Source organism: Pan troglodytes, chromosome 5 (assembly GCF_028858775.2).
Source record: "Pan troglodytes isolate AG18354 chromosome 5, NHGRI_mPanTro3-v2.0_pri, whole genome shotgun sequence".
Classification (NCBI taxonomy): domain Eukaryota; kingdom Metazoa; phylum Chordata; class Mammalia; order Primates; family Hominidae; genus Pan; species Pan troglodytes.
In genome coordinates, this window is record NC_072403.2 from 51,143,008 (window position 1) to 51,167,970 (window position 24,963).

At 35.7% G+C, this 24,963-nt stretch overlaps 1 protein-coding gene and 1 long non-coding RNA gene across 22 annotated transcripts in view; both read right to left on the minus strand.

Annotated features, from left to right (window-relative positions):
- Positions 1-24,963, minus strand: part of SUPT3H (SPT3 homolog, SAGA and STAGA complex component) — a 557,558-nt gene that overhangs the window by 435,479 nt on the left and 97,116 nt on the right. The window lies entirely within an intron of this gene.
- LOC107975150 (uncharacterized) lies at positions 1,593-6,166 on the minus strand. Its single transcript, XR_001718439.3, has 2 exons — positions 6,093-6,166; positions 1,593-2,031 (listed from the first exon to the last, which is right to left on the minus strand). It is a non-coding gene; the product is annotated as an uncharacterized LOC107975150 (long non-coding RNA).

The following is a 24,963-nucleotide window of genomic DNA, read 5'->3' on the forward strand; positions in this document are numbered from 1 at the left end:
CTCACTGGGGGCGATTGTGGCTGCAGCATTTACCCTGAGATAACTTTGCCACAAAATACCTCATTTTTATTATTTTTGCATTGGTCTAATATATTGACTTTGGAAACAAAAAACATCATTCTATTTACAGCATTCTGTTTTTAATAGTGATATTTCCATTTACGAAACATAATAATTCTCGATCACGGAAAACCTCAAATCCCAGAAAATGTAGCATTCCTAGGCATGATGTTAACATCGTTCTTGAATAATTGTTAGCCAAAGATTCATTTATTGAATCCAGTTTTTCTGAAATAGATGATTCTGATGAATCAGACAATTCTGATATTAGTTCTGTTTAGACACAACTCCAAGAAGAGTTTTTACATTTTATTTTCACATTGAAAATCAGATTTTCTTCAGCCTCAAAGAACATGTTTATGTAAAATTAAATGAGCGTTGTCAGCAAACTGCACTTTTCTAAATGGGAAAAGGGTTAAAAGTCCATTTTCTTCATTACAATGGCAATTAAATTTCGACATGAGTTTTAAAGGGGAAAAACATTCAAACCATAGCAACCATAATTGGCTGAGATTATTCAAGATTTCCAAGCAAAATCAGGGCTCTTCGAGAAAGGTAAGTCTTGATCAGTCAAATCAATAGTATCTGCAACAGGTATAAACAAACAAAACTTTGTTTTCACTTTTTACACCATCTCAGAAATAAGAAAAGTTACCAGATTTAAAGAGTTATCATTCAGCTTCCATTGCGCTAGTGTTATTTGCATAAGTATGAGTAAATGGATAATTACAAGTCAGTCAGTAAAAGACTTCACAACAAAGGAAGCAACCATTTCAAAAAAGCAAACAAACAAAAATTTGCACTAGGTTGAAATCTGTCTATGGAAAACTAAGCCTTCACTATAGGAGCAAAGCATTAAGTAAAAAAATTTATTTGCACGTTTCCTAATCTTCGAAAACTTGAGTTATGTGGAATTTAAAGCTGAAAAACAGCAATTAATCATTAATAAAAAACATGATTTTAAGTTACAAGGCTTCAAAGTATCCCTTCCAATAAAATGTCACTTATATAGCAAAAATTTTTGTTCATTTTAAAGTTTTTTGAGGCTTAGATAAGCTTGTCTTAAAAATGTAAAGTTTAATTTAAAATAATTTCAAGTACTATGTTACTCTAACAACTGTACTACCAACCAGATTTCATCAATCATATTTTAACCATAGTATTAGTTGATAATAGACAAATTTTTTCTGTACTTTTTATAATTTTATACTTGTAAATTAGTGTGTATGCTCCAAAAATGATGCAGTACACTTTAGCATTTGCTTGTTGGGAAGAGATGAGAAAATAAGATGCGTTTATCAGATCTTCCAATTGCGCACCAGAAATACTTTCAAAGTACCTATGTTGTAATTTCATTTTTAAAAAATTCTTTTCAATTGGGGGGGGAGGGTGAATAAGTAATTACAAAGAATGGCTGCCTTTAGATAGAGGTTTATCATGTAATTATAATAATGATCATTTAAAAGGATCCAAAATGTCTCCACTAGTTTAAAGGGCTAGGCAGAGTTATTTTTAAAATCAAACGTATGTGCTTTTTCTGTTTATGTCTTTGGAAAGAACATTCTGTATAATGAAAAACATGACCAAATTTTTCACAGTACATCACTATAAAACCCTGTAATTGACTTTTGGGGTTGGTTTACTCTATATCTATTTTTGACCTCGTAGAAAACAGCAATGATGTGGTGAAAGGCCCAAAATTTAAGTCTCATTGCAGGATAAGACTCCATCCTGATTAGTATAGAAGTATCATATTTGTGCTGGGAAATGTGCCCATTCTAGTAGAGAAAACTTCAGTGCATAGGAACCACCTCTTTTCTAATCAAGCCATGTAAAAACTAGTAACTCTGGTGTCTAGTCTGGGCCTTGGATGGAATGTGGATGTTGTTTACACCGATCCCCTCCATTAAAGGCAGCATAATGTTGGTCTTCAAAACTGATGTTGGAAATGACAGGTTCATTGCAGTTAATCTGATGGAAAGTAACAATGTATGTTACAGGTAAATTATAAATTAACCTTTAAACATATAAATTATCATTAGATAGTTCTTTTTCTCTTGTGTTAACACAGATTAAATAACTTAATCTCCTTCTAAAAGCTTTGAATTCCGTTACTAAGGAACAAACTAATATGTTATTCCTAACAAAAAGCACTGTTCTTCATCGAAGTCTAAAATACCTCTGAATGGGTACTCCTGCTTTCACCAGCAAAATTTACATACTACCAAGTAAAATAAACTTATGTTATATGGTATAAAAATCAGCCCTGTAACACCTACCACAGATTTATCTCCTGTGAGTTGACTCAATCATTCCTTCTTTTCAGTAAATAAACTACATTCTACGCAGGGAACTGCAGGAAAGTTTTTCAGAGGCCAAGTGAAAGAATATGTTTCACATGGAAACTTCCAAATTGACAGCCTGCCCATTTTTGGTAGGTATTAAAGGGTCCTCAGCACTTTATGAATTAGTTGTGGTTTACCTAAATAATCATGGCCAAAGTTGCCACCGTCACTGCATTCAATTTATTCCTATCAAAAAAAACAATGTACCTTTAAAAAAATTAACACATTTTCTAAAATTCAGGCTAAATAACAGCTTTCTAGCAGCATTGCTGATTGAAAGATAATCATAATAAATCATTTTTAAAACAAGTATATTAAAATTAGTCCATTTTTATTAGTCTCTCATAACAGATTATCTTTTAATCTCTACATTTTAACAAGTAAAATAATGAATTAACATTAACTACACAAGATTATTTAACAGCTTCCACCAACTTCTTGAGGAACAGTTATACAAAGATGTTTGAAGAATATCCTCTTTATGAAAAATAAAAAGCTCCTGAAAATCCTTACATGAATTGCCTATATAAAAGATCATCTCTGAACAATGAAGGAACTTCTTACCAAGCTAACAAGATAGGCAAATAAAATAAGGTAAACAAATATGTGACAGCCTGAGCTATATTAGAAGTCACCAAGATGAAAATCACTGAAAGACTTTTGACCCAGCTGCGTCAGGTGTCCTGGTCCAATTCCCTGCAATAAATTCCTCATCTAAACAGATGAAACTGCCCACAGTATACTACTTGCACACCACCAGATAGGCCAGCTGATGTTTATAACTGAAAATAAAGCCAAGAATTAGAAGTATATTTTAAAATAATTTTTTTAAAACCCTACCAATCAAAAACAAAAGCCCTGGACCAGGCAAATTCACAGCCAAATTCTACTAGACATACAAAGAAGAGCTAGTACCAATCCTGGTGAAATTATTCCAAAAAAAACAAAAATCAAGTGGGAACTCCTCCTTTAATCATTCTGTGACTCCAGCATCATTCTGATACCAAAACCTGCCAGAGACACAACAAAAAAAGAAAACTTCACATCAATATCCCTGATGAACAGAGATGCACAAATTGTCAACAAAATACCAGCAAACTGAATCCAGAGGCACATCAAAAAGCTAACTGACAATGATAAAGTAGGCTTTATTCTTGTGATGCAAGGTTGGGTCAACATACGCAAATCGATAAATGTGATTCACCACACAAAAAGAATTAACAAAATCAGAAAAAAAACCCACATGATCATCTCCATAGATGTAGAAAAGGCTGTCAATAAAATTCAACATCCCTTCATGTTAAAAACTCTCATCAATGGCATCAAAGGAACATACCTCAAATAGTAAGAATCATCTATGACAAACCCATAGCCATCATCATACTGGACAGGCAAAAGCTGGAAGCATTCTTCTTGAGAACTGGAAGAAGACAAAGATGCCACCACTCTCACCACATCTAGTCAACATAGTACTGAAAGTCCTAGCCAGAGCAATCAAGGAAAGAGAAGAAACAAAAGGCATTCAAATAAAAACAAAGGAAGTCAATGTATCTCTCTTCAAAAATGATATCACTCTATACCTAGAAAATCTCAGATTCTGCTAAAAGGCTCCTAGAACTGGTAAACAGGGTCAGTAAAGTTTCAGAATACAAAATCAACATAAAAAATCAGAAGCATTTCTATATACCAATAATGCCCAAGCTGAAAGCCAAATAAAAAATGCAATCCCACCTACAATACCCACAAATAGCATCAAATACCCAGGAATACAGCAAACCAAGGAGGTAAAAGATCTCTACAAGAATTACAAAACACTGCTAAAAGAAATCAGCGATGACATAAACAAATGGAAATATAGTCCATGCTTGCGGATAGCAAGAATCAATATTGTTAAAATGGCCATACTGCACAAGGCAATTTACAGATTCAATGCTATTCCTATCAAACCACCAATCTCACTCTTCACAGAATTTTTTAAACTATTCTAAAATTCTTATGGAACCAAAAAAGAGCCTAGATAGCCAAAGCAATTCTAAGCAAAAAGAAAAGCATATTACTGGCACAAAAACAGATACACAGACCAACAGAACAGAATAGAGAACCCAGAAATAAACCCAAGCACCTACGACCACCTGATCTTCAACAAAGTCAACAATAACAAGTAATGGGGAAAGGACTCCCCATTCAATGAACAGTATACGATAACTGGCTTACCATATGCAGAAGATTGAACCTGGACCCCTTCCTTTCACCACATACAAAAATCAACTCAAGATGGATTAAAGACTTAGATGTAAGACCTAAAACTACAAAAACTCTAGAAGAAAACCTAGCGTACCTATCTGGACATCAACCTTAGCACAGTTTATGGCCAAGTCCCCTAAAGCAATTGCAACAGAAACAAAAATTGACAAGTGGAATCTAATTAAACTTCTGCACAGCAAAAGAAATTATCTGTAGAGCAAACAATGTCTCCTACAAAATGGGAGAAAATATTGGCAAACTATGCATCCGACAAAGGTCTAATATACAGAATCTAGGAGGAACTTAATATGTGAAATACGACCCCATTAAAAAGTGGGCAAAAGACTTGAACAGGAGCTTCTTAAAAGACAACATACAAACAGCCAACAAATATATGAGAAAATGCTCAACATCACTAATTATTAGAGAAATGTAAATCAAAACCACAATAAGATACCATCTCACAACAGTCAGAATCGTTGTTATTAAAAAGTCAAAAAATAATAGATGTAGGTGAGGTTGCAGAAAAAAAGAAAGCTTATACACTGCTGGTGGGAACGTAAGTTAGTTCAGCCACTGTGGAAAGCAGTTTGGAGATTTCTCGAAGAAGTTAAAACAGAACCACCATTTGACCCAGCAATCCCACTACTGGATATATACCCAAGGGAAAATAAATCATTCCACCAGATAGACACTGGCACACATATGTTCAGCACAGCAGGGTTCATAACTGCAAAGACATGGAATCAACCTAGATGCCCATCAAGAGTGGCCTGGATAAAGAAAATGTGGTACATACACACCATAGAATATCACACAGCAATAAAAAGAACGAATTATGTCCTTTGCAGAAATATGGATGCAGCTGAAGGCCATTGTTCTAAGCAAATTAACAAAGGAACAGTGAACCAAATACCATATGTTCTCACCTAAAAGTGGGAGCTAAACATTAGGCAGACATGGACATAAAGATGGCAACAACAGAAGGTGGAAACTTCTAGAGGGTGGGTGAGGGAGTGGGGTATGGGTTGAAAAACTACATATTGAGTACTACGTTTACTACCTGGGTGATGAGATAATTCGTACACCAAACCTCAGTAACATGCAATTTACCCACGTAACAAACCTGAACATGCACCCCTGAATCTAAAATAAAATTGGAGGAAACAGGCTATCATTTGAAAAGCTACAGAAATGAACAAATGTAAAAAACGGACTTGCTGCATGATGATAACGGGAATGCCATTCTTGTATCCCTACAGTCTCAAATCCAACAAAAGAAACAAACATAGTCCCTTCTCACCCCCCAAAAATGTGCTTTTTCTTGCCATAAAATCGTAACCATCACACAAAGGCACCTTGGTGGTTTCATAACATTGTATATTATAGTCCATTTTCTATTAAAAATACCACTAAAGTAAATTTTTAGGAAAATTATGTTACCTGATCAGTAACTTGTACTTAAACATCGATTATGTACATCATTTGAACACCTTCCAGAGGATCAATTCTCCAACATAAAATTGAAAGAAAACCAGATCCAATTAAATAAGCAAATTCAATTTACAGAAAAAAATTACTTGTTTCATTAAGTCAAACATTGTGGTGGTACACCAGAGAAGTAGAAATCTATTAGCTATGAATTAATTAATGAAAAAGAAATGAAAACACTTATTTTTTAAAAAATTTACATAAGCATTATAAAACAGAAATGACAAAGTGCATTTAAAAAACTGATTGGATCTTGAAATCTGTATTTTTTAGAAACACCCAGAATAAGATTTCAGAAGAAGTATTTTTATATACATTTTTAATTGTTGTGGTGTAAAAATTGTTGTGGGTAAAAGTTCACCAGCCAGTCATTTTTCTTTCATTTTCTAACTTCCTCAAGAAAACTGGCTGGGCACGGTGGCTCACTCCTGTAATCCTAGCACTTTGAGAGGCTGAGGCAGGTGGATCACTTGAGATCAGGAGTTCAAGACCAGCCTGGCCAACATGGTGAAACAATGTCTCTACTTAGAGTACAAAAATTAGCCAGGCATGGTGGTGCACACCTGTAGTCATTAAGATTTAATGAACATTGGTTATAAGGTTCCTGTTGTTTAACTTAATAAACAAAGCACAACAGTTCATCAGCTATACCAACCCTAAACTGTCTAGCCCTGCACTTCTTGTGAGGCAGGATAAAATAAATAAAACACCACTTACTTAAGTCACTATTTGTTATGTTTTCATTACAACAAGTCTAATATGAGCCTAACTCTTATAATATTTGCTACCAAGAAAGGAAGGGAGGGAAAGAAAGAGAAAAGAAAGAAGGGAGGAAGGAAGGAGAGGAAAGAGACAAATGAAGACAAGTAGGGAGACGAGCAAAATTTAGAAAACATGAGAACTAGTTTAAAGAAAAGAGAAACTATTTTTAAGTGAGAGAAGGCAAAACATATCAGAATAAATGTAAAAAGGATAAACATCTATTAAAGGAAAAAAATCACTTTAATGAAATTAATTTGAACTGAAATTTCCCCTATGAAGTATTGGAGTGAGAAGACAACAGCTCTAGTTACAATGAATTTTCCTTGATATACACACAATTATTTCAAATCCAGTGCATTTCCTCAAGAAAATCTTAATTATTCAGATTAAAGCAATATTTTTGGAAATGAATGAAATACATACAATAGAAAAGACCTCTCAATAGGACACCTAATATTATCAGTGTATTTTAAATGATCCTCAATTTTAATAAAACCGTACTAAACATAATTGAAAATTTTTCTTAGGTAAGACCTTATGTCCTTTCCACATACTTTCAATTCTACTTTGTTATATCACAAAAGAAACCTTGTATATTTCATTGTTAGTTTTTCTAAGTTGTTGACAGATGGAGAATGTTTAACTGAACTTTGTCCTGTCAAACAGAATCAACTACTAATTGTTTTGGCTAATGATATTTAGCATGAGTCTAGTCCGGCTAGGTCTTAAATAACTTTCAAAAGTTTTTTAACCTTCACACTTCCTGGGATATACATCTTAGCAATCAAAACCTTGAGCTAAGCCAAGAAAAGACTGCACATTGAGCAACACTGGTGATATATTTAAATACATTAAGGTTAAAATCTAGTACTTTTGATAAATCCTTAAATACATAAGGCACACCAAAGTAGGGTTTTTACTTTTACCTTTAGAAATAAATCTGCAGAAAAAGTACTAACAGTATTACATGGCCAAGAAAAAATATCACGTAAAATTAGTGTGTTCCCTGCAGCATTCCAACAAAAATTATGCCATTTGGATAGAGGTACTGAATATATTATGCAAGCAAGAATGTTATGTTTGACCAATTAATCTCCTTAAAGTAGTTAAAAAGATCACACTATAACAATAAAATAGATATTTGAGAAGATAAAATACATCAAAATGTATCTACCAAAAAGTGATCAAAAAGAAACTCATTCATATCTTTTGCCCAAATATAAGTCACCTTTCACAGAATTACTGTTCAGAAACAGTTGCCTCACATTAGAATCCTAACAAAGATTCTCATATTACACAGTACCACCACGATTTTTTATTTTTAATCAAAAAGTAACATTTGAGAAAAATACACTAGCCTGAATTGACCTCAATCAGTTGGAAGCTTATAGAGTTATAGCTTGAAAACTTATAAACGTAACCTGACAATTTTTTTTTTTTAAGAAAGAGAAAAGCCACAAGGAAATTCAAAATGGATTTAGCAGTTATTCCTGGGAGAATTACTTTACAATTCCAAATGCTAGATGTTACTGTAAAATTTTTTTAAAAAAATCTAGAAACTTCAAAAGAAATAAAATACAACATGGACATCATAAATAATGAGTGCTTAGGACTTGGTAAAAATTTCTAATGATTTCGTCAAAGTGATACTTTACCTCAAACAACCAAGAAGAAATAAAAATCATATACCATGGAAAACTCAGTGGATAACTTAAAAAATATTTCTAGGATTGATGAATACACTTAAGTCAAATGCATGCAACAATATGAAAAGACTCAAGAAATTTAAATAGAAAAATAGTATATTTAAATTAACATTTATATGATTTGAACATATATTAAATTATTAAATATTATGAATAGACATTTGATGACATCTATATCCCTAATAATTTTCACATTCAACTAAGTAAACAACTTTTTTAAATCTTCTCATCTGATAAATAGAAATCTGCCTTATATTCAGAGACACTATATTCAGTCATATATAAAAACTCTGAGGCATAAAATGAAAAATATTTTTTCACATATTTACAGAGGTAGCCATTAAGGAACATCTTCTTTACAAATTATGTTGGCATATTCAATAAATGAGTACAGCTTAAGCATTCCTAACCTGAACATCCAGAATGCTCCAAAATCCAAAAGTTTTTGAGCACCAGCATGATATCTACAAGTGGAAAATTCCACAACTGACCTCATGTGACAGGTTACAGTTTACATAGTCAAAACTGTTCAGTGAACAAAATTATTAAAATTATGGTATAAAATTTCCTTCAGCCTATATGTATAAGGTATATACGAAACATAAATGAATTTCATGTTTAGACTTGGGTCCCATCCTCAAGGTATCTCATTATATATACACAAGTATTCCAAAATATGAAAAACAAACTCAAAATCCAAAATACTTCTGGTCCCAAGTATTTTGGATATGAGATACTCAACCTGTATTATTGAAAAGGCTGACTATGCCACACATATCTCCGATTTTAATTTATATAACGGATTTAGAGAATACGCATTTTAAGACCTAAAATTCATGCCCTAATTAAGGAGTTAACAAGGACATCTAAAATCCCTTACTTCTTCAATCTATTCCTTTTATAGAGTAAAAAGGAAAATATTTAATTCTCTCTCCCATATTCATACATAAAAATATGCACACATTTCTGCACATGCATACAAGTGCAATGTTTTTATTGCAAGCTTTAAAATGATCCCAATGTTGTCTGCCAGGGCAGTAAACTGAAAGTTATTGAATTAAAAAATATATTTGAAAATAGTTGAGATATTAAGAAATTATTTTAAAAACTTGGCTAATATTCAATTTCTTAGTGTTATTCTTCAGTGCCTAATACCTATCTCCTTTGAACTCTCACACTGCGATAGATTACAATATACACCGTCTACATCCAATATATTGCACTTAGCAGAGTTACTTCTCTGCCTCTTGACTTTAAATTGGCCAATGATAAATAGGCAGTAGTGACAAAATGTGCCAGTTAAGAGCCTAGGCCTTACAAGGACTTAAGAGGCCCTCTGGAGACGCCACCATCACCAAAAGAAAAAGAAAAAAAGCATGACCTAGGTTGCCCCCTAATCCAAAAGTAAAGATGAAAGTCACGTGGAGTAGCACCAACCCAGCCTACCCACACATCTGCAATGCGAGGCAGAGCTGCCAGCTCACATACAAATAATTGTTGCCACTGAGCTACCCATTATTTGCTATGCAACAATAGTAAAAAGAGTTACAGGTACATTATTCTCATTGACATTAAGGTTGAAACATCAACAGTATACAACAATATAAAATTAGTTCTCTTTCCATAGAATGAAAGGCCTTGATATTCAAAGTTAAAAAACAAATGAAATCATTAAGGTAAACACATCAATGGAAACAATTAGTTCCTTCTTTTATCTGGAATACATATATGCAATCATAGTCCTGCTGCTATGACATGACAGACTCAGAGACCCAAATAATTTATATCTTGTAATTACAATTCACACTTTTAGAAATTAAAAAGGGGTGTGTGTGGAACTCTGAAATTAAAAAGGGGTGTGTGTGGAACTCTGAAATTAATGGCAAATCCTCCAAAACATAAAAATGCCATCAAACTTGAATGTCAAATATTTTTCCACAGCTTAGCATCTAGATACATGATTTACAGATCTGCCTAAATAGAGTAAAAACAACAACAAAAAACATGATTCTCCATAAAAGGACAACAGAAACCCCTTAAAATATTTTTTAATGAACGATTAGGGTAAATTGGAGGTCATTTAAAATACAATCTCCAAAACATAATCATGACATTCTTATATACGTCAACTGACATGAATTTTTATTCTCACTGTAAGCAATTATACAAGTGTATAGTATACCTACTTGTAAAAAGGGTCTAAAGTAAACTACAGCAGAGGCACATAGAAAACAAAAACCATAACTATTCAACAAAACTAAATGTTAGATAACTAAGAAGAATGTGTGATAGTTTCTGAAAGAAACTTATTTCAGATAACCTGACAAATTGAATATGGATTTTTACTCTGAACTTCATCCTAGTCAAAATTATTAAAGATTTAATGAATATATTGGTTAAAATGTTCCTACTGCTTAACCTAATAAAATGAAGCACAACAATTCATCAGGAAAATGTAACTTTTTTCCTGTCTTCAAAAAGATGGTGTCATGCAGAGCTTTATGAAAGAGAGACATGAACATTATAACTGAAGGATTGTTCTGGAAAGTCAATCACCTAGAAAGCCAAATAAGTAAAGCTTGGGTATATCATACTCCAATCACCACAGCTAGTGAAAAGAAAGAAATTTGAGCAGCACATACTAAAATATGTTTCAGAGAAGGATAACGGCAAAACATGGTAACAGGTATCGTCAAATCAAATGGATACTGAATGAACTAAATTTGGGAAACCCTTAGTTGAACAAAATTAAATAGTTTCCTTACTGTAGGACTATTTGGAGCCTTTAATATGGTACCTACACTGTTAAGTACAAATAATACCACATTCCTCATTTGTTTAACACCATTTTATCAAGAAGCATCTGAAGGAAAGCCTTATTTAGAACATATTTTAGAAAACGCTAAAGAAACAATTACTTCCTCAGACCATACCATTTTAATAATCAAAATTATTAGTACTGTTGTCTCACCATGACAACTACAATTTGAGAGTCTACTAAGCTCTGAGTATTAGGCACGCACTTTATCTCTACTTAAACAGAATCATTTGTAAATCTCTCAAAGTATTATCCCCTCAACCGACATTTGAATGGTTAGGAAAGACAATTCCCTCTACAGAGATCCCTTCCACAGTCTGACAGGTAAACAACTAGTCAACCTTCAAGCTTCACAGTATCTTTAAGCTATTGCACTTACCATGTTATCAATTTAATTGTTTGCTTTATACACTTGCCTCCCATATGAGACAGATGTTTAAAGTGCAAGGGTTATTGATCATTTAACAATTTTATTGAGATATAACTCACATACCATAAAATCCATCCACTGAAATTATACCATTCAATAGTTTTTAGTGTATTCATAGTTGTGCAACCATCAACACAATCTAATTTCAGAACATTTTCATCACTCCAAAAACAAACCCTGTCCTTTAACAGTCATTCCTCTATCCTGACCCTACTCACTCCCTGCTCCCAGCCCTAGGCAACCACGGATCTATCCTGTTTCTATAGATTTGCCTATTCTAGATATTACAAATAAGTGAAATCATGCAATACGTGGTATTTTATGACTGGCTTCTTCAACATAATGTTTTTAAGTTCATATGAAGGGACTTCATATGACAAGTTAATGGAAAATGTAATTAAAAGATAAAAATGAAAGAATATAAACCTTATGTTCAACATAAGCTCCATCAAGGTCAAGACACTTGTAAATGATGATACCAGCCACTTATTACTCTATCCCTAAAGAACTGAGAGTCCTGGGAATTTAGCCATGTCAATGCAGTCTTTTTTTATACACTATTAACTATATTAAAAAAAAAAGTGGTTGACAGATATGGTTTGGCTGTGTCCCCACCTAAGTCTCATCTTGAATTCCCAGGTGTTGTGGGAGGCACCCAGTGGGAGGTGACCGAATCATGGGGGAAGGACTTTCCTATGCTGTTCTTGTGGTAGTACATAAGTCTCACGAGATCTGACGGTTTGATAAGGGGAAACCTGTTTTGCTTAGCTCTCATTCTCTCTTAGCCTGCAGCCAACCATGTAGCACGGGACTTGCTCCTCCTTGCCTTCTGTCATAATTGTGAGGGTTCCTCAGCCATGTGGAACTGTAAGTCTAATTAAACCTCTTTCTTTTGTAAATTGCCCAGTCTCGAGTATGTCCTTATCAGCAGTGTGAAAATGGACTAATACAGTAAACTGGTACCACCAGAGTGGGGCGCTGCTGAAAAGATACCTGAAAATGTGAAAGCAACTTTGGAACTGAGTAACAGGCAGAGGCTGGAATTTGGAGGGCTCAGAAAGACAGGAAGATGTGGGAAAGCTTGGAACTCCCTAGAGACTTGTTGAATGGCTTTGGCCAAAATACTGATAATGATATGAACAATGAACTCCAGGCTGAACTGGTCTCAGATGGAGATGGGGAACTTTATGGGAACTGAAGCAAAGGTGACTCTTATGTTTCAGCAAAGAGATTAGTGGCATCTTGCCCCTGCCCTAGAAATTTGTGGAACTTTGAACTTGAGAGAGATAATTTAGGGTATCTGACAGAAGATATTTCTAAGCAGCAAAGCATTCAAGAGGTGACCTGGGTGCTGTTAAAGGCATTCCATTTTAAAAGGGAAACAGAGCATAAAAGTTTGGAAAATGTGCAGCCTGACAATGCGACTGAAAAGAAAATCCCATTTTCTGGGGAGAAATTCAAGCCAGCTGCAGAAATTTGCATAAGTAACAAGGAGCTACATGTTAATCCCCAAGATAATGAGCAAAATGTCTCCAGGGAATGTCAGAGGTCTTCACGGAATCCCCTGTCATTACAGTTCCAGAGGCCTAGGAGGAAAAAATGGTTTCCTGGGCCAGGCCCAGGGTCCCCGCGGTGTGTGCAGTCTAGGGACTTGGTGTCCTATGTGCCAGGTGCTCCAGACATGACTAAAAGAGGCCAAGGTATAGCTCGGGCTGTGGCTTTAGAGGGTGGAAGCCCCAAGTCTTGGCAGCTTCCACGTGGTGTTGAGCCTGTGGGTGCACAGAAGTCAAGAATTGAAGCCTGTGAGCCTCCACCTAGATTTCAGAGGATGCATGGTAATGCCTGGATACCCACGCAGAAGTTTGCAGTAGGGGCAGGGCCCTCATGGAGAACCTTTGCTCAGGCAATGTGAAAGGAAAATGTGTGGTTGGAGCCTCCACACAGAGTACCTACTGCGGCACTCCTTGGTGGAGCTGTGAGAAGAGGGCCACCATCCTCTAGACCCCAGTATGACAGATGCATGGACACCTTGCATTGTCCATCTGGAAAACCTGCAGACACTCAATTCCACCCCATGAAAGCAGCTGGGAGGGAGGCTGTACCCTGCAAACAGAGGGGCAAAGCTGCCCAAGACCATGGGAACCCACCTCTTGCATCAGTGTGACCTGGATGTGAGACATGGGGTCAAAGGAAATCATTTTGGAGCATTAAGATTTGATGGCCCCACTGGATTTCAGACTTGCACAGGGCCTGTAGCCCCTTTGTTTTGGCCAATTTCTCCCATTTGGAATGGCTGTATTTACCCAATGATGTACTCCCATTGTATCTAGGAAGTAACAAACTTGCTTTTGATTTGACAGGCTCATAGGCAGAAAGGACTTGCCTTGTCTCAGATGAGACTTGGGACTGTGGACTTTTGAGTTAATGCTGAAATGAGTTAAGACTTTGGGAGACTGTCGGGAAGGCATGTTTGGTTTTGAAATGTGAGGACATGAGATTTGGGAGGGGCTAGGGATGAAATGATATGGTTTGGCTGTGTCCCCACCCAAACCTCATCTTGAATTCCCACATGTTGTGGGAGGGACAAGTGGGAGGTGACTGAATCATGGCGGCAGGTTTTTCCCATGCTGTTCTTGTGATAGTCAGTAAGTGTCACGAGATCTGATGGTTTGATAAAGGAAACCCGTTTAACTTGGCTCTCATTGTTTCTTTGCCTGCTGCCATAATTGTGAGGCTTCCCTGGCCATGTGGAACTGTTAGTCCAATTAAACCTCTGTCTTTTGTAAATTGTCCAGTCTCGGATATATCTTTATCAACAGCGTGAAAATGGGCTAATACATTGACCTTTAAAGACAGTTTAAGATTAGTAAAGAAAAAGAAGTCAGAAGAAACTGAATCAGGACTGTAAGGTGGATGCCTAATGATATCTCATGGAAACTCTCACAAAATTGCTCTTGATTGGAGCAAAGACAGGAGTACCGTCCTGGTGGAGAAGGATTCTAGCTTTACCAGGCATTTTTTTTTCTGCTAAAGCTTTGGCTGACTTTCTCAAAACACTCTAATAATAAGCAGATGTTATCATTCTTTGGCCCTCCAGAAAGTCAACAAGCAAAATGCCTCAAGCATCCCCAAAAAAACTGTTGCCATGACTTTTGCTCTTGACCAGTCTGCTTTTGCTTTGCCTGGACCACTTTTACCTCTTGGTAGCCATGGTTTTTATTGTTCTTTGTCTTTAGGATCATACTAGTAAATACACATTTCAACTCCTGTTACAATTCTTTGAAGAAATGTTTTGAGATCTTGAGCCCATTTGTTTGAAATTTCCACTGAAAGCTCTGTTCTTGTCTGCAGCTGATCTGGGTGCAGCAACCTTGGCACCCATCGGGTGGAAAGTTTGCTCAACTTTAATTTTTCAGTCAGAATTGTATAAGGTGAACCAATTGAGATATCTATGGTATTGGCCAGTTTCTGCTGTTGTCAATCCTCTCCGATAAGGCTACAAACAAGATAAATTTTTTCCTTGAAAATTGATGTGGATGGTCCGCTGCTGTGGGTTTCACAGCATCGCCTCATCCTTTCATGAAATGAGATGTTCATTTGTAAACTGCTGATATCTTGGGGCATTGTCGTCCTCATATACTTCTTGTGAAGCATCAGTGATTTCACCATTCTACCACCCAAGCTTCACCATAAATTTGATATTAGTTCTTGCTTCAACTTGGGCAGAATTCATGTTGCTCTTTTCAAATGGATGTCTTATCCATCTTAGTCCCTCAAACTAGATCCTGTCATACATGTTATAACAAGTTAGTAAGAGTTTATTTTGTTGTTTAAAAAAAATGTGAAACCCAGGCATAGTATTTCATAATTCACATTTTCCACAAACTTTTAAAAGACCCCTTGTATATCAGTAATTAATTCCTTTTTATTATCAAATAACAATATTTAATTGTATGACTCCTCCACATTTGCTATCCATTCATCAGGTAACAAATATTTGGGTCATTTTTATTTTTTGACTATTAGAAATAATGCTGCTACAAACATCACGTACAAATTTTGTGTGGACTTATATTTTCATTTCTCTTCATTCTGCTTCACTAGGAGTGAATCTGCTCGATCACGTGGGAAATCTGTATTCATTTAACCTCTAGAAAAGCTGCTAAAAATGTTTTCCAAACTAGCCACACCATAGCACATTCCCATCAACATTGTAAGGTTTCAATCTCTCCGCATCATCACATTTGTTATCTTTTTGATCATAGCTATCCTAGTGGGTGTGAAGTAGTCATCATTGTTGTTTTGATTTGCCAATAGCTAATGACATTGAGCATCTTTTCATGTGTTTATTTGGCCATTTGTAAATCTTCTTTGGAGAAAAGTCTATTCAGATCCTTTGCCCATTTTTTAATTGTAATGTCTTTTTAATTGTTGACTTGTAAGAGGTTCTTCACAGATACAAGTAACTTACAAATCTGTGATTTTCAGAAATTTTCTCCCATTGAGTGAACTGTGCTTTTATTGTCTTGAAAGTGTCCTTAAAATACAAAAACTTTAAATTACAATGATGTCCAATTTACCTTTTTTCCTTTGTTAGCTTGTTCTATCTAAGAATGCTTTGCCAAACTCAAGGTCATTGTGTTATATCTAAGAGTGTTTTGCCAAACTCAAGGTCATGAACATTTACTCCTATATTTCTAAACATTTTATAGTTTGAGCTCTTATATTTAGATCTATGATCCACTTTAATATCTATGTACGGCATGAAGAAGAGGTCCAAATTATTTCATGTTGTCCCAGCACCATTCCTTGAAATAGCTATTCTTTCCCTTTTGAATATTTCAGAACCTTTATCAAAAATCAGTTGATTAGCTGGGAACTGCAGCTCATGCCTGTAATCGCAGCACTCTGGGAGGCTGAGGCAGGTGGATGGCTTGAGCCCAGGAGTTTGAGACCAGTCTGGGCAACACGGTGAAACCCTGTCTGTATTAAAAATATTTTTAAAATTTGCCAGGTGTGGTGTTGTATGCCTGTACTCCCAGCTACTTTGGAGGCCGAGGTGGGAGCATCACCTGAGCCCAGGAGGTCGAGACTGCAGTGAGCCAAACATGCACTGTGGCCTGGGTGACAGAGCAAAACCCTGTTTCAAAAAAAGAAAGAAAAGGTGTTGGACATTGTCAAATATTAATTTTTGTATGTATCTATTGAGTTGATGCTTTGATTTTTTTCTTTTTTTCTATTAATGAGGCATATTATATTAATTGATTTTTGGATGCTGAACCAACTTTGCATTCCTGAGATAAATTTCCCTGAAACTTGGTATATATGTTTTACATGCTGCTTTTATTTTGTTGAGAATTTTTGTACCTATATTCATAAGCGATAGTAGTGTACAGCTTTCTTTTCTTGCAATTACTGTTTTTTATATCACAGTAATATTAACATCACAAAATAAACTGGGAGATGAAAAAGTAGTGGGCTTGGTGACTGGGAACATGAGGGAGGATTCTAAGATGAAGGCAATCTTCTATTTCTTGGTCTGCTTACTTGTTTCATGACTATGTTCAGTTTTTCAATATTCATTCATCTATAATATTCTTATAATCTGTGTTATTTTTGAGATGTATGTTTTACTTCACCATTTTTTTAGAAAAAGAAAAAATCACTATGACATATTTCTAAATTTGTTCTTAAAAGTGTTCTTTTTAAAATTATCTGTTACACATTGTGTAAAATTATTGTCAGTATTCATCTAAAGTATCACGTCTTGAAAGACAGGAAAAGAATGAAGAACTGTCACACATTCGAAGAGACTAAGAAGATAGAATATTTAAATGTAATGTGAAATGACAGACTGATTCCTGGAACAGGAAAATTCCACTGGAGGAAAAACTGGTGAAATTTAAATAAGGCCTGTAATTTAGTTAATAGTATGATACAACATAGCATTTCCTAGTTCTCATATTTATACTTTGGTTAGGTAAGTTGTTAATATTAGGGGAAGTTGGGTGAAGAGAATACTTAAATTCTCCACTCTATTGTTGCAACTTTTTAGAATGACATAAATTATTTAAAAATTAAAAGGTTTTAAAAATATTACCTTGTGACTGAATAATACATTTATCTAGCTCAATATTCAATAGGTTAAAAAATTAAAAAAGAAACACACACTGAAAAGTCTCCCTCCTATTATTGTCTACTAACTATCTAGTTCCCTTACTGAAGAACAACCAGTATTATCTGTTTTCTATTCCCTTCCAGAGATTATTTTTTCTAATGTACCATAAGAAAATACATACCTGTCAGGTATGTATATTATTTTCCCCCAGAAACAGCTTTTCATAAAACAATTCCAGTCCCAGAATTTATGCTAACAACGCACTAAAATATTCTGCTATTTACTGCATTACTGTTTATTTTACCAAAAATGTCAACATAAACATAAAAGCCTAAAAAGTTTACTAAAAACAGTGTTTGAATAAACACACTCTGCAGACATATAAATAGAATAATACAGCACAACTAAATGGAGTTTATATATTAGTACCATTTAACATTTCAAAATTAATGTAAAAAACTACACAGCTTTTCAAAATTATAATACGAAAATAGAAACCTCTCCTATAAAAACTTACACAATATAATCAAATACTATATAAAGAAAAATGTTATGCACTAAAATAGCTATTGTTCATTTGCTTTTGTTGCTTTAGGGTCTGTGAGATAGATTACAATAATGGCCCCAATTCTTCACCCCTCCCCATATCTGTATCTTTTTCCATGTGGTTTTGCAATTTTTGCAATTCTTTTCATTTAAAGGGTCAGCGTATATTTCCCACTCATTGAACCCTAGCTGATTTTCTGATTTACTCTGGCCAACAGATTAAAGTGATGGCACACCAGCTACAAGATTAGGCTTTAAAATGTATCGCATTTTTTGGTCTTTATTACATCTCTCCCATTATGAGGAGAACACACCTGCTACTTGATGAGAGAGTAAAACCAAGTCAAACAGTTCCTCCAATTAAGGCCATCCAAAATCAGCAGAGCTGCCTAGCTGACCATCATACACATATGACCAATGAGGACTTAACTGTTGCATGCCACAGAGACTTTGAACTGCTTTGTGATATTGCATTACTGTAGCAATAGATAACTGATACAAGATACTTAACTATATACTACTTAGGACACTGGTCACCAGAAACTACCTTTTAATTACAATACTTCCAAAGATAAAACACATTTCTATTTTCTATAAGCTTTTCTTATGATTTTATATTACATAAAACTCCTTATCCAATGTAAACTCAATATATTAAACCATTTAATCTAATGTAACATTATTTAATAATCACTTATTCTTGCTTTGTGATGCTTATACTAAATTCTTAAATGCAACTGAATTCATTTTGGGACTCTCCATTTTATTCCACTAATGTCAAATTATTATTATTAGTTAAGATAAATTCTAATACTTCATAGAAATACTTTTCTCTATTAGAAGTGTCCAAATTATATATAGCTATTTTTATGTTACTGCATAAAATATTACAATTATTTTTCCTTTACAAAGAAAAGGAGGTTTAGATTAGAATTATTATCTAGGATTAGCACTTCTAATATGTCTGGAATCCTCAGGCTACAATAAACGTACAGGTTTATATGGAATACATCCCAGAAGAAAAGAGAATTTTTTTTGTACCAGTGAAAATAGATGACAATCAGTGGGATGGATACAATCTTTATCTCTACTAGCCATAAACTTTCCACCACAAATGGATCTGGAGGGCCACAGACCCTCCAAAACTGTAGACATATGGTGAAGCAACAGGCAGGCATTCAAGTAGGTGGGAATTATTACATGACTCTGAATAAAGCATTACCCTATAGGGACTCAGAAGAATACAATTTCTGGTGTAACTCCATATTCTCTATGTCAGGATTTACACACATGCAATTCCAAACATGACTTGGATCTCCGATTAGAAGTGATAGACTGGATAAAGAAAATGTGGCATATAAGGAAAACTACCTCCTTATGACAACTAGCTAATTAACTAGCTTACAAAGCCACTAACAGTAGCTTACAAAGTCACAGCTGTTACTTTTTCAAACAACTGTTGATTTCATTTTAAATGTCATTTCAAAAGAATTAATGATTTCCTCAAAGCACTACAATTTATACAGCATGGAATACTATGCAGCCATAAAAAAGGATGTGTTCATGTCCTTTGCAGGGACATGGATGAAGCTGGAAACCCTCATTCTCAGCAAACTAACACAGGAACAGAAAACCAAACACTGCATGTTCTCACGCATAAGTGGGAGTTGAACAATAAGAACACATGGACACAGCAAGGGGAACATAACACACTGGGGCCTGTCGGCAGTGGGTGGGGTCGGGGAAGGGTTGGGAGGCTATGGGAGGGATAGCATTAGAAGAAATACCTAATGTAGATGACGAGTTGATGGGTGCAGCAAACCACCATGGCACATGTATACCTAAATAACAAACCTGCACATTCTGCACATGTATCCCAGAACTAAAAGTATAATTTTAAAAAAAAGAAAATATACTTTAATGATATTCAAGTCTACACAGGTCTTTTTCCAACTATGGTACAAAACAAAAATCCTATAATGAACATGTTAAGTATAAACTGTTGCCTTTCAAAGTTCCATCATTATCCTATTCCACAAAAGCATTAGCAACTATGAAAATAAGTGGGTGGGAATGTGTAATCCAAAAATATTTGGGCAAAGAAAAAGCCCACTATGACTAAAACAAAATGGCAAATGACTTCATCTTCTTTTGGAAAATGACCTCATTATGACAACTAGCGAACTAGCTTCCAAAGCCACTAACAGTAGCTTACAAAGTCACAGCTGTTACTTTTTCAAACAACTAAATGTTGATTTCATTTTAAATGTCATTGCAAAAGAATTAATGATTTCCTCAAAGCACTACAATTTATAAGCAAGAATTACACAGAGAAGAGTACAATAAGAAGTCTATGACTTGTTCAATACAGATTATAGAAAATGACAGAACAATCATTTAAAAAACACTGGACTGTGAGCAACAAGCAGACATATTTAGGAGCACTGCAAATTATTCATGAATAAGACAATAAACACAAAAAGTGCTAATTGTGACCTTCAAGCAACACAAAAATCATTTAATTGATAGAGTAGATACAATGTAGAATTTTTTACAACTAGCATATTTCAAAAATAAGACATTTGGATAATATTTCTGAAAAAAGTTAAAATAATTCATGAAACCTAAAACTCCAGATCCCAAGTACAATGAAAAAACTGTCACCTAATTAAAATTTTTATTTAATTCTCGATTAAGATACTTATGTTTCTTAGTGTTAACTACAACTTTTATTATTTAAAAGTTTAAAAACAGCCTTCAAATATCTAAAATCTTTTGACCCAAAATGGGATTAATGAAACCAAATTATGACATCTGCAAAATAAAATACCATGTGACCAGTAAGCATTACACTGTAGAAAATATTTAGGGACAATGTAAAATGTACATATTTAATGAAAACAATGAGAGAAACCATTTAAGTAGAGGTTATGTGTATGTTTGTGTGCATGTATGATATGGTTTGGATATGTGTCCCCTACAAGACTCATGTTGATATGCAATCCCTAATGCTGGAGGTGGGGCCTGGCAGGAAACGTTTGGGTCATGGAGGCAGATCTCTCATGAGTGGCTTGGTGCTGTCCTCCTGAGAGTAAGTTCTGCCAAGATCTGATTTTTAAAAAATGTGTAGCACCCCCCCCTTTCTGACTTGCTCCTGCTTCTGCTATGTGAGATGCCAGCTCACACTTTGCCTTCCACCACGACTGTAAACTTTCTGAGGCATCATAAGAAGTCAAGCAGATGCTGCCACCACACTTCCTGTACAGCCTGCAGAACCATGAGCCAATTAAACCTCTTTTCTTCATAAATTACCGAGTTCACATATTTCATTATAGTGATATAAAAATGGCCTAATACAATGTATTTATACAAAGACATCTATAAAAGCTATCATATTGATAGAGCTGTTATATCCGGTCCAGAAATCTCTCCAGACTCACATCCAATAGCCTACTTGATATTTCAACTTGGTAATCTAACAGATACCTCAAATTTAACATAACCAAAACTTAATTTCTAATATACCTGCTCTACTTGCACTCCATGATAGCTGATGACCATTCCTATCTATTTAGTTGACAAGAACAACAACTTTTGAGTCATTTTAACTCCAGCTTTATTTTCAATCCCCACATCCAATCTCTTAGCAAATTATCTTGACTCTTTTAAATATATCGAGAATCTAATCATGTCTCACCATCTCTTCTACTGCAAAAATATGTATGTCTAACACGGGAAGCCAAATTTTTCCACAATCAAAAACAGTTTCCAAGAACTAAATGAGGGTACACCAAGAATGTGAGCACAAACTTTTAGGTATAGGCCAAGTGTCGTGGCTCACACCTGTAATCCCACCATTTTGGAAGGCCGAGGTGGGTGTATCACTTGAGGTTAGGATTTTGAGACCAGCCTGGCCAACATGGTGAAACCCTGTCTCTACTAAAAATACAAAAAAAAGTTAGCCAGGCATCATAGCACATGCCTGTAATCCCAGCTACTCGGGGGGCTGACACAGGAGAACTGCTTGAATCCAGGAAGCGGAGGTTATGGTGAGCCAAGATCATGCCACTGCAAAATCTCAAAAATAAAACAAAACCAAAAAACAACAACAAAAACCTCTTAGGTATAGATACAGAACCACATTTTCCATTCAGCTTATCATTAAAAAACAGAAAAAGAAAAAAAGGTTTATACTTTGATTATCATTTGTCTATCTTCTGTGTCTTTTCAATAAATTCAGAACACGTGAGGATTATTATTAATTACTCCCCTTGTAACATGAACTGGTAATAAAAGGTCTATTGTGGATAAGAGGAAACCAACTACAGAACTCCTAATGGCTTCACCTAGAGTGGTAACCGTGGGATAAAATATATGGGCAAATTATTAAGAATAGTTTATGCCTTATCAACTTTATTTCTCCTATTTAAAAATGTAACATGTTCTATAGCAACAGAGTGGTTAAACATTCCTAAATATTTAAAACTTCCTGAAATGGTTGAGTAATTGCCATTAACATCTGTAATGTCCATAAAAAACATACAATTAAAAATAGCTAACAAAAATAAAGGGGGAAAACTGCACTTCGATGTAACCAGATGTAGATTATTTGTTTTTCAAAGTAATAGTAATTAACTGAGATAGCTCATTTCAAATTAAGCAACTTATAAAAGACAGTTTTAGTTTTTAATATCTTTAAAAATTTATGGGGGGTGGAGACAAGATGGCCGAATAGGAACAGCTCCAGTCTACAGCTCCCAGCGTGAGCGATGCAGAAGACAGGTGATTTCTGCATTTCCAACTGAGGTACCGGTTCATCTCACTGTGGACTGTCAGACAGTGGGGACAGGACAGTGGGTGCAGCGCACCAAGCATAAACCGAAGTAGGGCAAGGCATCGCATCACCCGGGAAGCACAAGGGGTCAGGGAATTCCATTTCCTAGTCAAAGAAAGGGGTGACAGACGGCACCTGGAAAATCGGGTCATTCCCACCCTAATACTGCGCTTTTCCAATGGTCTTAGCAAACGGCACACCAGGAGATTATATCCTGCGCATGGCTCAGAGGGTCCTATGCCCATGAAGCCTCGCTCATTGCTAGCACAGCTGTCTGAGATCAAACTGCAAGGTGGCAGCGAGGTTGGGGGAGGGGCGCCCGCCATTGCCGATGCTCGAGTAGGTAAACAAAGCAGCCGGGAAGCTCAAACTGGATGGAGCCCAGCACAGCTCAAGGAGGCCTGCCTGCCTCTGTAGACTCCATCTCTGGGGGCAGGGCATAGCCAAACAATAGGCAGCAGAAACCTCTGCACACTTAAATGTCCCTGTCTGACAGCTTTGAAGAGAGTGGTTCTCCCAGCACCCAGGTGGACATCTGAGAACAGACAGACTGCCTCCTCAAGTGGGTCCCTGATACCCGAATAGCCTAACTGGGAGGCACCCCCCAGTAGGGGCAGACTGACACCTCACACGGCCGGGTACCCCTCTGAGACAAAACTTCCAGAGGAACGATCAGGCAACAACATTTGCTGTTCACCAATATCTGCTGTTCTGCAGCATCCACTGCTGATACCCAGGCAAACAGGGTCTGGAGTGGACATCCAGCAAACTCCAACAGACCTGCAGCTGAGGGTCCTGACTGTTAGAAGGAAAACTAACAAACAGAAAGGACATCCACACCAAAAGCCCATCTGTACGTCACTATCATCAAAGACCAAAGGTAGATAAAACCACAAAAATGGGGAAAAAACAGAGCAGAAAAACTGGAAATTCTAAAAATCAGAGCACCTCTCCTCCTCTAAAGGAACGCAGCTCCTCACCAGCAACAGAACAAAGCTGGATGGAGAATGACTTTGACAAGTTGAGAGAAGAAGGTTTCAGACAATCAAACTAATCCGAGCTAAAGGAGGAAGTTCGAACGCTTCGCAAAGAAGTTAAAAACCTTGAAAAAAAATTAGACAAATGGCGAACTACAATAACCAATGCAGAGAAGTCCTTAAAGGACCTGATGGAACTGAAAACCATGGCACGAGAACTACGTGACAAATGCACAAGCTTCAGTAGCCGATTTGATCAACTGGAAGAAAGGGTATCAGTGATGGAAGATCAAATGAATGAAATGAAGTGAGAAGAGAAGTTTCGAAAAAAAGAATAAAAAGAAACAAACAAAGCCTCCAAGAAATATGGGACTATGTGAAAAGACCAACTCTACATCTGATTGGTGTACCTGAAAGTGACGGGGAGAATGGAACCAAGTTGGAAAACACTCTGCTGGATATCATCCAGAAGAACTTCCCCAATCTAGCAAGGTGGCCAACATGCAAAGTCAGGAAATACAGACAACGCCACAAAGATACTCCTTGAGAAGAGCAACTCCAAGACACATAACTGTCAGATTCACCTAAGTTGAAATGAAGGAAATAATGTTAAGGGCAGCCAGAGAGAAAGG